This window comes from Cynocephalus volans, chromosome 17 (genome assembly GCF_027409185.1).
Source record: "Cynocephalus volans isolate mCynVol1 chromosome 17, mCynVol1.pri, whole genome shotgun sequence".
Lineage (NCBI taxonomy): Eukaryota > Metazoa > Chordata > Mammalia > Dermoptera > Cynocephalidae > Cynocephalus > Cynocephalus volans.
Genome location: NC_084476.1, coordinates 32,271,504 through 32,285,334, shown reverse-complemented (window position 1 = coordinate 32,285,334; position 13,831 = coordinate 32,271,504). Strand labels below are relative to the sequence as shown.

Here is a 13,831-nt window from a genome sequence, read left to right as displayed (position 1 = left end):
ATGAAAAGAAAAGAAAAAAATTAATAGTTGGACCCAGTTTCTGAGTCCAGAGGGCAGCCAGCAGAGATTTCTAGATGATGGGCTTGAAGTCTCTTTAGGTGCAGTGCGGAGGCAGAGGCAATCCAATGAATTTCCTGGTTTGTAGTTTAAATGTCTTTGGTAATATCATTGGGTGTTTTCAGTGAACTTTCTGAGTGGTCCACACAGCAGCAGGCACAAAGGCTGCCCATACATGATAAGTTGTACTAATTTTTGAAGTTAATATAAAGTCATCCAGCTTCAGCTTGCAAGGCTTCAGGAAAAGGGCTGTTTTAGTTCACAGTGATGTCAAGTAAGGAAAGTAGGAGAAAAATTAAAAGTGTTACTATGGGAAGTTGTAGCCAGATATTGGAGGAAACCAGAAGAATTGAGAATCCACAATGGTATGCCATACTTTTTACTGAAATATAAAATTTTTCATTGTAGTCACCTTCCTTTTTGATCAAATACAACCAAAGTAGGTTATTTTTGTTTACAAAATAAGTCTGGTCTCATTAGGTTTGGCCTGATTATTTACATATGGGCAGTGAGAATGGTAATTGATCACACAGGCCTTTTTGAGCTTGTTTTGCTGGAACTTCAGAAGGAATCTCAGACTAGACTTTTAAAAACCTTTCAAGGCAGGAACTTGCCACCAGGTTTCACATGCTATACCTATAGATTTTGGTGAACTCTCTACTCAAGTTCCCCAAGACATCCTGAGGTTCCCTGGTTTACTAGAAAGTGAACTTCATTATTCATCTGTAAGGCTGAGAACCCTGTAAGACAGGTACTAGGGTGGTTTTTCACGAGCACTTAATAAATATTGGCTCCATAAAGTTAACCTTAGTTCCTTAAATTGGATTCTATGCACATCAATCTCATGTGTGACATTCCTGTCAAAGCCTTGATCATATAACAAGTGTTTCCAATTATTTATTATTATAAAGAGAATATATTCTTACTGAACTTATGCAAATAACTATATTGCCATAAAAACAAGAATAATCAATAACAGTTTCTAAATTATGAAAGAATCAGATAGAAAGAAAAAAATAAACATTTCATTTTTGTATGAAAGCACTTTCAGAAAGCATCAGAGTAAAAAAAAAAAAAATACTATCTGTTGATGACAGAAAAAAATCTTAAAATGGCCATGGCTAAAATTTTTATAAAGCTCATTTGACAAAAATATTTGGTTGTTTAAATATTGTGAAATACAATATTTTAAAATAATAACCAGATTTATGAGTGAAAACACTATATGGACATATCATGGACAACAAGAGTATTGACAAATTTCTTTGAACTTCATACAATTTATGAAACACTTATATTAATAGTTTACTTATACAAGTATAGCATCTCTTCTTATCTGACAATGCCTTTCATACAATTTAAAATATCAAATAAATTGGCTTATTTTTAACATTTCTCTTAAAAAGTAAAAGTAATCCTTTGAGATTTTCCACGGGCCCTCTAGGAAATCTCCAAGTTCAAGAACAAGAAGATTTAATTTAGGATTTGATTTTAAGAAGGCAAAACTGTCAAAAATGTAAAAAAAAAACAAAAAAACTTAGCTCTTTTAAAAGTGAGAAATCTTGGTTCTCTCAAACAACCAAGGACACAGTAAAGGTTAACATAAAGCATAGGAAATTATTTTAATAAGACACAGAATCTTAGTTTCCTAGACAGGTTACTAAAACAGTTAAGAAAACCTCTTATACAATCTCTTATTAAGAGAAAATAATCTAAGAAAACTGTTAATTTTAACAGAGAGAAAATCAAATTCTAGTTTTGCATTAATGTACTTTCTATGTTAAGGTTTATTTTTTAAAAAGGCATAAATAAATAAATTCAAATCTTAGCCAGCTTGTCTACTAGAGATAAAATATTTTTTCTGCAAACCTTTCAGAGCTTTCTTTGTCAGTTTCTCTATGTCTACGGTGCCCATCTCTCTTCTTCCTTCTTCTACCTGCCTTTGTTTCTAGCCAGCACTGAGAGTATCTTATGTAAATAGAAATCGTCATGGAACTTTGGCATAAAACCAGCTGGGGGAAAAATGACGATCATGATAAAGAAGAATAGGGGCAGTCATTATGGAGCCCGGGGGTGGGGGGTGGAAGAGAGAGAGGAAAATAAACTGTTTGAAAGAAGACCACGCGTGGTGTCAAAAATAGGGCAACACTTCTAATTCTGGAAATAGACAACAGGGATCAGATTGTGGAAACAGAAATCAACAGAACTCTTGAGAGCCAAACAGGTGTCATTCCCAATATATCAGATTGCCCTCTGTAAGTCTGGAGAATAAAGGTATACAATTTGGTAGTGAGGGACTGGGAGAAGATAGAAAAAATTCAATGCTCTAATCAAATGCATTGAGTTAAAATGAGAGGCTATCGTTGTACAGAGAGGAAAAAACAGTGGAGTGTTGGGAAGAGGTTACTTTTTCTTAAGAAAAGATAAATGTTTTATTTCCTACTCAAATAATGGAGGAATATCATACTTGTCAAACCCGAATGTTTCACTTACAAGGTATTCAAAACAGAGACAAAATAAAATATTTCACTCATTCTAAGAATCTACTTGGTGAAAAATAACTCTCTACTCAAATTAGCAAAACATTTTAGGAAAGTTACTTCAGAAGACAGAGAATACTGTCATGTTGGACTATCACTGAAATGTCTTTGGCATCATGAGTGAAAAAGTGCTTACTCTGGACTATGAGTGCCAGGTGAAAATACAACAGCCGGATACTTTAAGAGTTACCTTGAAGGGAGATCACAGATTTTCAACAGCTTCTAATCTCTAAACTGAAGTCAATGAGAGTTTATTCTGGGCAAAGTTTATCAGGCTGAGCTGAAGGCTGGTTTCCACATCCAAGAGCAATGTGGTCTCCTATTTGATGGGGAGATATTCATAAAATAGAAAGAAAGGTGGGTTCACTGATAAATGTCAGAAATCAACTACCAAGGGGTTACCAGAATCTTTACCTCTTTAATCAATTCCCAGAAGCCTCTGTTCTTGCAGTTAGGGATAGATAGATACATTAGAAAATAGAGTGTTACATGTTTCTCACTGTGCTGTAACTACTTCACTACAATCAACTTTCTAAAAATTGTGACTCCGAGGATATTCCTGCCAAATGCTCCCTCTGTTCCTATAGCTAAAGTTTCTCCATTCACCTTCTCCTCTCTTACCATAATAACGAGAAGGAAATCTGTAGGATTTCTTAAATCTTTATCTTAGACTTAAAACCAGCCTCTTGGGAAAGTGTTGGTTTCAGTGACAATGTTCTTTCTCCTTTGGAGCATGAGCTCAGCATACTGGTCTCTTTTCATTTTAGTTACCCCTGTTTACTTTATTCTTTGGGCTCTTGTTCATACCAAAACTGCTTCCAGAGTGAAATTCTTTCTGTCTCCCAATATCTTTTTATTTACTACCCTCAAAATAATTACAAGGGTGTGTTCATTTTAGGGCTTTATTGAAGATCATAGTGGTTAAATGACTGGGAAAATTAAACAGCAAAAATGAGAAAGTGACAAAGTTTTGAGAATTGTGTAAGACCAATCATTCAGAATCCCTTCACTATGTTTTTATTGCTTTCTGAGATGGTAACTGGGAGCTCTTAGATTATTATTGTGCCCTAAGCTTTTATTTTTTAGGTCCAAGGCTCACATTTTGCAACTTGCCTTTTTCTATCCCTTACTTTTCCCCTTTTATCCTTTTCCTTGTTATCCATCCATAGCACATTTATTTTCTTATTCTACATATTTTCCAGAAAGTGCTTATCTATTCCCATAACAATCCTATAACTGGATGACTTTCAAAAAGTTCATGGAAACATTTGTATTGTCTTTTAATTCTATTTCTTTATGAACTTTTTGAAGTACCTTTGTGAATCTGTCCTCCGAGCTGCACTGTCCATGTAACTATAAGAAACCTCCATCTCGATATCCTATGGTCATGTCAGGCTAAGCTTTTTCTGGTCTGAACTTTTCTCCTTCATCCTGCTGTTCCCTCTCTCTTAATACCTAAATTGTACTATGTACAACCAAATCAAGGCCAAAACATGAGTGTCATTCATTTTTGTAATAATACCTTATTCCGTCTTCTCTAAAATTCATTTTATTTATCCTCTCCCCTCATTTCCACCACCACTGCCTTAGCTCAAGCCTTCATTGTTTCTTGTCTAGATTATAACGGTCTCCATTCTTGTTTCTATGATTCAAGCCTTTCCCCACTCTAATTCATTTTCCCTACACTAAACAGATTGATCTTTTTAGTTTATTTCTTATTGACAACTGTCCAGTATGGGGTAAATCACACTTGAGATTATCACTGAACTGTCAAAAAATTATTCATTAGCTTCTGTTTTCCTTTAAGATGAAATCCAAACTCTTCAGCCTGATTTACAATTGACTAGCTGTTATGTATTGTTTTATCCTTGTCTCTCCTCATGCCCTAACTATGATCATTAATTTTCTATGTCAACATGACTGGGCCACAAGGTGCCCAGATATTTGGTTAAACGTGTCTGCAAGGGTATTTCTAGATAAGGTTTGCATTTGAATCAGCCAACTAAGTAAAGCAAATTGCCCTCCCCATTTTGAAGGGCCTCATCCAATTCCTTGGAAGCCTGAACAGAACAAAAGGCAGGGTAAGGGAGAAGTTTCTTTCTTTGTTCAACTCTTTTTGAGCTGAATCATCTGCCTTCTTCTGCACTCACATGAGAACTTACTTCATTGACTTTCCTAGAGCTTGCAGACTGTCTCAGCCTTCATAATTAAACGAGTAAACCTTGCAATAAAAATCTATATAAATATAAGTACGAATTGTTTGTACTTAATGTTACAAATATAATATATATCCTATTGGGTCTGTTTCTATGGAAAGCCCTAACATACTGTACTTTATCAAACTTTAAATGTCAGCTAAACTGAACTATTTCCAGTTCCCCCCAAAAATCTTATTCTCACACATTCTAAGCTTAAACATGCTTTCTTTACTTTTTATAACACCCTTTCAAACATTAACACACACATACTCACACACGGGCTTCTTTATTTGGCTAATATTCTACTTAGTGTCCTCATACTCCCATTCTCTTGAAAAGTAAACCTCAATGTGTACATTAATCTTCCTGAGAACTATCCTTTTATTTTAAATTTAGCTCATTTTTAGACTAAGTACCAGATTGAGAATCAAATAATTTATGCTTTACTCAACAAATATAATAAAGGTGATGATGATAACAATAGTAACTTCCGTCACTTACTGGCTGCTTACTATATGCAAGGCTTTCTGCTAAGTACTCTTTTTTTTTTTTTTTTTTTTTTTGTCGTTTTTTCGTGACCGGCACTCAGCCAGTGAGTGCACTGGTCATTCTTATATAGGATCCGAACCCGCGGCGGGAGCGTCGCCGCACTCCCAGCGCAGCACTCTACCGAGTGCGCCACGGGCTCGGCCCCTGCTAAGTACTCTTTAAGCATCATTTATTTCAAGCTGCCCAAGCAATTGGAAGAATATTATACCCATTTTGTGGATGTGAAAACTAAAAATTAGAAAGTTTAAATATCTTGCTCAAAATTATGCAGCTGATCAATGGAAAAGGTGAAACTGAAATCTGAATCTAGTGTCATTTTAGTTTTTGCTCTGAACCATTTTATATACTATCACTTTCCCACATAAAACTGCAGTTACAGCTATTAAGTGGCTTGTCATTTATATGGTAATTCTTGGCCATCCTTCCACATATTCTCTGTTTGAAATTATAATATAAATATGGAAACAATGATGAACATAACGAAAAGAAAAATTAGTAATCCAATTTATAGATATATGTTTGGGGTAATTTTGGCAGGTGCATGATGGAATTTTTTTTTCCGCATAAGCACTGCACAACTACAGCAAGGCAAAGAAAAAAAAACTTGATCTAATTCTCTTCGAATTCCATTTTCTATGTGGTTCCCAGTAAGATTCTGTCAATGATAAGCATTTGAGGAAGACTTGGAATAATAAAGAGGGAGGGACAAATTGTTATTTGATGGTGGCAGCTGGTGAAGTCAATTGCAGATTCTCTTTGTTTACAGTGATTTTCCTAGGTGTTTAGACCAAAACACACATACACACACACACACACACACACAAAGTACAAAGTGTTTCCCTGTACTGTTACTCAGCAACAATCACAACAGAAGACGAACCTCTGACTTCTATGACCAAATGTATGGGGATTTCTCCTCACCAGCAAACAAGATAGCAATTCTGCAGGGGACACTAGCTGGGTGTCCCTAATTCAAATTTATTCTGACACTGTCTACCTTGAAATAGCATCAGATCCCACAAGTTGAGTGCTCAGTCCCCAAGACTGCCCCCCATACACACACTTCTGATGCCAGTGGCAAGCTACACAATTTTTTACCTTTGTTTCTGACCAACTGGCTATAAAGCAGGGTTCCTACAAGTTTCCTTTGATTTGATTAATTTGCTGAGCAACTCACAGAACTCAGGGAAACATTTACATTTAACTATTTATTACAAAGGATATTGCAAAAGATACAGATGAAGAGATGCACAGGGTGAGGTATGGGAGCAGGGGCACAGAACTTCCGTGCCCTCCCTGGGTGCGCCACCCTCCAGGAACCTCCACTTCTTCACTGTTCCGCTGTCTGGAAGCTCTCTGAATCCTATCCCTCCAGGTTTTATGGAGGCTTCGTTACATAGGCATGACTGGCCACTGGTGATCAACTTTACCTCCTTCAGTCCCTCTCCCCTCCCCAGAGGTTGGGGAGTGAGTCTGAAAGTCCCACCTTGGTCTTTCCAGTGACCAGCCACCATCCTGAAGCTACCTAGGGGCTGCCAGCCATCAGCCAACTCATTAACATACAACAAGACACATCACTTTGGAGATCCTAAGGATTTCAGGAGCTGTGTGCCAGGAAATGAGGAAGAATACCACGTACATATTTTCATGATATCGCTTATGAATCCTCTACTTTTGTGCACTCAGAAGCCAATATTCTCAGTGGTGACCTTTCTGATTGCTGCTTCTGCACCCTTTCAAATATTGCACAAACTCGTTACCAGAGCCCAGGTCCCACTGCTCTCTGCTCAGAAACGAAAGACTCTTCAGTCCGAAATGTGAACGTGAGGCAGGAAGTTTATTACCATACATTCAGACATCTGGGGAGACAGACTAGAACTGTCTCTGAGTTTTAGAGTTTTGGGGGGATGGGGGGGCTTATATAAGACAAAAGGAAAACGGTAGAAGTGTAGTGAAAAATGCAGCAGGGATGGGGTCTGTAACTATGTGCAGATCAGCATGTCTTAATCTCTGTCCTTGGACTCAGTCCTGAGAAGCCTGGAGTCAGACTTCTTGGCTCTGGATTTATTTCCTTCCTAGAGCATCTGCAGCTTCAAACAAGACTGAGTTTTGCAAGTTACTGAGTTATGGCCTTGCTTTATTACTCCTGCAAACTGTAGTGATTGTTCATTGTTCACAGGGTTCTTTCCTTGGCATTAAACTCTAACATGGCTTCCCATACACTAAGTTAACATTTGTGATGCTCTATCACTTCTAATTCTCTGCTTTAAATATTTCTCTCTATTCAAAATACTTAGCTTGGGATCTGTCTTCCTAACTAAAACCTGATTAATGTAATTTTGTTTCAATGACCTATCTATACCTTATTTTTGTATTCAAAGAAAACATTTAATAAAACTATTCAAAGAATAGACTGTAATGATTTAAATTATTTTGTTAGCAAAAGGAAAAAAAATAGCCAGGTATGCAATTCTAAATCAAGGGTTTAGCAACATCTTTTAGATGGGGTCCTCTGATTATCTGTAGGGTCTGAAACACCAGGATAAGAAGTTACATCCCAAGAAAACCTCACCATACTGGTATGTATATTTGGTGCTTTGTAAATCACTGGAGCACTCTGAGGAATAAATGTGATTCCCGTCCCCGAATTGCGCTCTCTCTCTCTCTCTCTCTCTCTCTCTCTCTCTCTCTCTCTCGCTTCCTCTCTCTCTCTTGCTGCCTCTCACCATGTGATCTGCTTGTACCCACCAGCTGCCTGCCACTTTCTGCCATGAGTAGAAGCAGCCTGAGGCCCGCAGCATATGCAGCTGTCCCAAAATCATAAGCAAATAAACCTCTGTTCTTTATAAATTACTGAGTCTCAGGTATTCTGTTATAGCAACACAAAGCAGACTAATACAATTACCTATTTCTTCTATTAGGTGATAAGATCATTAAATGTAAGAGCCTTGTATTATTCACTGTTATGTTGCCAGCCCTACCAAGTGTTTGGTATATAGTTAAATATGAAGTATTTGCTAACTTGTACTGAATGAAGTTTCTGAAAGTCAAAAGTACACACAGAGAGTGGCAGAAGGAATTTTACTTAGATTTTACTTAGATTTCTGTTCTGCCTCACAGACTCCTGGGAATCCTGTAATAACCTCAGAATTCTGGAAAACCATCTGGCATAATGTGGAACTTTCCAAAGAAGCCTTAGAGATTTTAAACTTTCCTAAGCTTCCTAACTAGGAGTTTCCCTGGAGTACATTATTTGAAGATTTTCAATATGTTACATACATAAAAATGGCAAGGAACTTAATAAATCAATTGTCCTAACTCGTTTTGTAGGTACAATGTCTTCTGAGTGGCTAAAGTGCTTTTATGAAACAAGGGATTTGCTATTTAACCTTTTATGTTTATCCTTAGGTAAAAATTTTATTTTAAGACTTGGAAAGATATTTTGTCTTTGTTGAATTAAAAGCAGTTAGCTCAATGATTAATTAGTCAAAAGACTATTTGAGGTACTTAAAACCTAGTGTGCAGCAAGTTAACTGAATTGTTCATGTGTGCAATATAACATGAGAGTTCATTGCTATAGGTAGATACAGGCTAGTGGAAAAAATGTAAAGGTACTCAAAAATGAAGCCAATTTTATTTCTCTAAAGGTATGAGAACACTTATTATAAAGTAAAGAATTTACAAAGTCTGTTATTATGTCAGTTAATTCACAGTTCTAGAGACATTTTCAAATAAGGAGCCCTAAAGTCTTGTAGAAAATATGATGAGTAAAATTTGACTAGAAATTGAGTCCTGAGTATTAGGTTACATTTTACTTTGTACTTCCTTATGATGTCAGGCTGGACACAGTATCTTCGAGGGTGACAAAATCATCCATAAGATAATGATGTTTGATAACTGCCTGCACACATTACAAGGCTGATGTGAAGGTCAAAGAAAAAACATGTGTGTGAAAACTCTTTAAAAATTAAGAAATGCCATACAAATGTAGAGCACCAAAAAAAGAAACCAAACAAACAAACAAACAAAACCAACCCAGATTTCCTTGTTTTCTTGGTAAACACAATAAATAAAAAAAGGTGAGTTTTATCAACTTTTAGGTAGTCTTTATAGAAGGTTATACTTATTTCAACTTAAAGATTATTTACAAAGTCTCCTTTTGGAAGTGTCTCACTTTATTTAAACATTTGCAATATGAAGGTATATTTAATTTGGGGACAATTAGAATATAACTTGGTCAACAATACAAGTTATCAGCGAAGTGATGAATTTTTTAGTAGGGAAAAAGGAAAGTATGTGTAAAATAGTAATTTTTATGAGGGTGTCTTCAAAGACTGGTCCAAAGGAGAGGTCAAAAATTATTTGAGGGTTCTGCTCAAGATGGCAGAATAGACAGTGCCTAGTGTCACTCTCTCCCACGAATCAACAACTTTACAACTATAAAAATGTAACATCAGCCAAGCTGGGACTGCTGGAGCTCAGGGGAAGAGGTGGAGTGACCTACGTAGTTCATGAAAGCAGGAGAAACCATGATGAGAGAAAGAAAAAATGCTCTGAGTGTTTTGGGCCACGGCCACTTTAATGGTGGAGCTGCTGAGTGCAGGGAGCAGGAGTCGGCAGAAGCTATAGCTGTGCCCTTCACATGGAGTTATTTGGAGGCGGCAGGGGAGAAGAAGACCTTGGTGGCCCCCAGGACAGCAAGACCACTAATAGAATTCCTGTGGACCCACGCAGGAGTGAGGAATCACAACAGCTGAAAAAGGGGAGCCATTCAGAAGCTGGTGAGTCAATGCAAGGGACTGGCACAGGGCCCATCCCATGGGAAGTGTTTGGAGCACAGGCAATAGGGGAGATGGGCCCACCTGGAGAACACTGGGACACAGCAAGGACAGCTGATCTGCCCTCCAATCAGTGCGGGACCACTCAGAGGATACTGGTCGGGAATGCAGAATTGCATGGGGTGCAGTTTGATGAAAAAACTCAGGCCCAGATCAGAGTTTCTACAAAACCCAGGTGCACCTAGTCTCTGGAGAGCCGGAAGTACCTATAAGGTCAGCTATTAAACCCTGAACTGCACAAAAAGCCTTCCCCAGGGAAACAACAGCAAAGCAGCAATTTAGCTCAACAATACAGCTCAAGTACTGGTTCCCACAGGAAGTTCCCCCATTTTAGAAGTAAGCAAAGGACAAAAAATTAGTTCCAATCCAGGCACACCACCAGTGCTTTGGGGCCTGCAAGAGAACATGAGGCATAGAGCTGGGGACAGGACCCCTACCCACAGCCACTCACACCACCAGCACCTCGGGGCCCACCCAGGAACCCAAGGTCTGGAGCCAGGGACCAGACCCCACTCCCACATCAAGGCACACCAGCAGTGCCTTGGGGCCTGCATGGGGACCCAAGGCATGCAGTCAGGCACTGGACACCCTATCCACAACTAGGCACACCATGCCAGCACCACATATCCCACCTGGGGAACTGAGGCAGGGAGAAGGGGACCAGACCCATCACGCACAACCAGGCACACCACACCAGAACCTTGGAGCCCACCCAAGGACCTGAGGTATGGATCCAGAGACCAAACCCCCCTCCCACAACCAGGCACCACACCAGTACCATGGGTCCCGCCCAGGGACCTGAGGCATGGAGCCAGGGAGCAGGCATTCCCCACAACCAGGCACACCGCCAGCAACAAGGAGCATGCCAAAAACATCTCCTCCATGTGGGTGGCCCACCACAGCCACCACAATAACCATGGCTGCCATGAAAGCAGCTAGATGCCACAACCACCACATAGAGGGTCCACCAGCCACTGGAGTGCATTGACACAAGGAGAGTGACCAGCAGAGACAAAGAAAAGATGAGGATGTCTCTCTCCACAAAGCCCTTGCAGAGTGACAGAAGAAGCATCTGCTCTATGATAATATTGGGGGACCTGATCACACCTCTCAGCAACAAATCAATAGAGTAACCATTATTCTTTCAGAAAAAGAAGAAATCTAGGGTAATTAGAGTGGGGGTGGGGGGAGGGGATGGGGAAGGATTGGATAAGGGGCATAAAGAATAATTATGATTTGTAAAAATATATGTTAGTAATATTGATTTGATCAATATATCTCAATGTTGAACCCCCAAAATATGTATAATCAATTTTAATTCAATGAAAATTTTAAAAAGTAATAAAAATAAAAATAAAAAAATTAAAAAACTTATTTGAGTAATGGAAGCATCTTTGGATATCTAATCATTTATTCAAGATGAAAATTTAGGCACCTGGCAGTCATCTAAATATGTAAATTCTAAAATATTTGCTTTAGGGAGAAAAGCATATTATTTGTGCATTATTAATAACATAAAATCTTTCTTATTTAGAAAAATAAAACTCTCAAAATGAGAAAAATAAATGCTGGAAAAATATCACACGGATGGGTATCTTCTTAAATTAAACATACTTTATATACCGAAAACAAGGACTATGACAGAAAGACATGTGGTGATTATTTATATTACACAAATACCCTTTGATTCACAAGTAGGTCTCTTTAGAGTTTGAGATGCTCAGTGTATTTAAATATCAATCAAATTAACAATATGACAAAAAATAGATATAAACAATACTACAGTGTTGAGCCAGTAACTCAACCTCTGTCATTTATCTTAAAACTATGTGAACGAACATATAGAGAGAGAAATTTTTAAAAAGCAAAATACAATTACACAAAAATAGAAAAATGATTAAGTAAATTAAACATTCCACATGTTGGAATACTCTTTGTCATTAGAAAGAATTAGCACTAAGATTGATATTTTTTCCTAACTATAGAAGAAACATATATGACATGTTTTGGGAACCTAGAAGAGGCAAAACACTCCCTCTGCCTGAAGAAACCAGACAAGCTTTATAAATGTGGTTATATTTAAACTCATCCTGAAATATGAATTTGCCAGGCAAAGAAAAGAGCAAGGGAATTGCAGACACAGTGGAAAAAATGTGCATGTGTAAAATTATGGCAGTAAGAGGAAGCATAATTGTATGTGGAATGGTGAGCGTTTGTTTCAACTGGAGAACAGGGTATATGGAAGGTACAGGAGGATGAATAAAAATTAGGCTTTGCTGTGGAGTGAATTGGGTCCCCCACGGTCCATGTATTGGAAATTTAACCCTCACTATGACAGTTTTGAGAAGGTGGGAAATCCTATTACAGTGACTGAAAAGTAGGGCCTTGAAGAGGTGATTAGATTGCGAGAACCATGCCATAGTAAATGAACTAATAAGTTGATGGTTTAATGGTGGCCATGGGCATGGTTCTGAGGGCTTTAAAAGGAGGAGGAGTTAGGAGTTAGCTCTCTCTCTGCTCCGCCTTTCTTGCAATGTGATATTCTGCATTGCTGAACTCACTACCAAAAAATCCCTCATCATACGTATTCCCTGGATTTTGGACTTTCCAGCCTCCAAACTGTAAGCAATAAATCACTTTGTTACATCGTTTCGTGTGAAGGAGAAGCAGGATAAAAGTTAGAGGCATCTCTAACCTGTAGTCATTAGCATTCCAAATCAAACTTAGCAATTATAGTTTTTATACCTGATTGAAAAATTTACTTTAAGTATTTAATTAAATGGTAGTAAATTCAATTAGCTAGTATAATCTCACAGTTTTTCTGAGTACAACCTCCTTCTTAGGAAGAAAGTGTAGTAATCACTAGCTGAAGGAAATGGCATTTGAGCCTATCACATGATACTCTTGTTAGACTTATCAATTATTTGGCACTACAGTCCAGTAATTTAATCTTCAATACCACTTCATGTCTCTGTTTATCAGCCAAGTAATTTCCATGCAGTTGGTTAAGTCCTTACTGTAAAATCTCATTTTTTTCTACAATATTTTATCCCTTATTTTTTCTCTTTGTTAACATGAAAACCTAAAAGCAACCCTTATTGAAAAGGAACTACACGTTAATTATTCAACCTTAAGAATGATTTAACTTTCTTACTTTTTCTTTCTTGATTCTCTTCTCCCAGAAATACATCTGTGAATTCTATATAAAGTATCTTTCACTATTCTAATAACCATGTAGATAGAAATAATTAGAGAACTTCATTATTCATTACCTAGGCAATATGGGGTTTAGACTGGGTAGCAATTTCTGCTCCCTTCTTTGAGCCTTCAGGTAACCTGCTGTGGTCCTAGATGAAGGATATGGTAGTGGTGTCCGGAAGCCCGGGGCTTAAAGCCACATCCTGTTATGGGAGTAATAACGGCCCTGTGGAGTAGTCTGGTCCTTTGGACAAGTGAGATGTTTTTGTCTGTTTTACTTGAATTCCTACTGGATGCTGCCTTCTGATGTTTGTGGAATACATTTGTTTTCTCATACAACTTTTAGTCTAAATAAAACATCTTGCTACAATTTTTCCAGTGATGAAAAACTGGAGAATATATTTATCTTTGTGCAATGAATAGAATTCTACTGAATGGACACTGAGACACC

At 37.8% G+C, this 13,831-nt stretch overlaps 1 long non-coding RNA gene across 2 annotated transcripts in view; it reads left to right on the top strand.

Moving 5' to 3' along the window:
* LOC134366199 (uncharacterized) overlaps window positions 1-13,831 on the top strand; it is a 51,799-nt gene that overhangs the window by 26,441 nt on the left and 11,527 nt on the right. Inside the window, exons 4-5 of one of the 2 annotated variants that reach the window (XR_010022253.1) lie at window positions 7,871-7,923; window positions 8,096-8,197. The exons of the other annotated variant lie outside the window; for it this stretch is intronic. This is a non-coding gene — a long non-coding RNA (uncharacterized LOC134366199). Of the gene's footprint in view, window positions 1-7,870; window positions 7,924-8,095; window positions 8,198-13,831 lie in introns of those variants that run through there. 2 annotated transcript variants of the gene reach the window in all.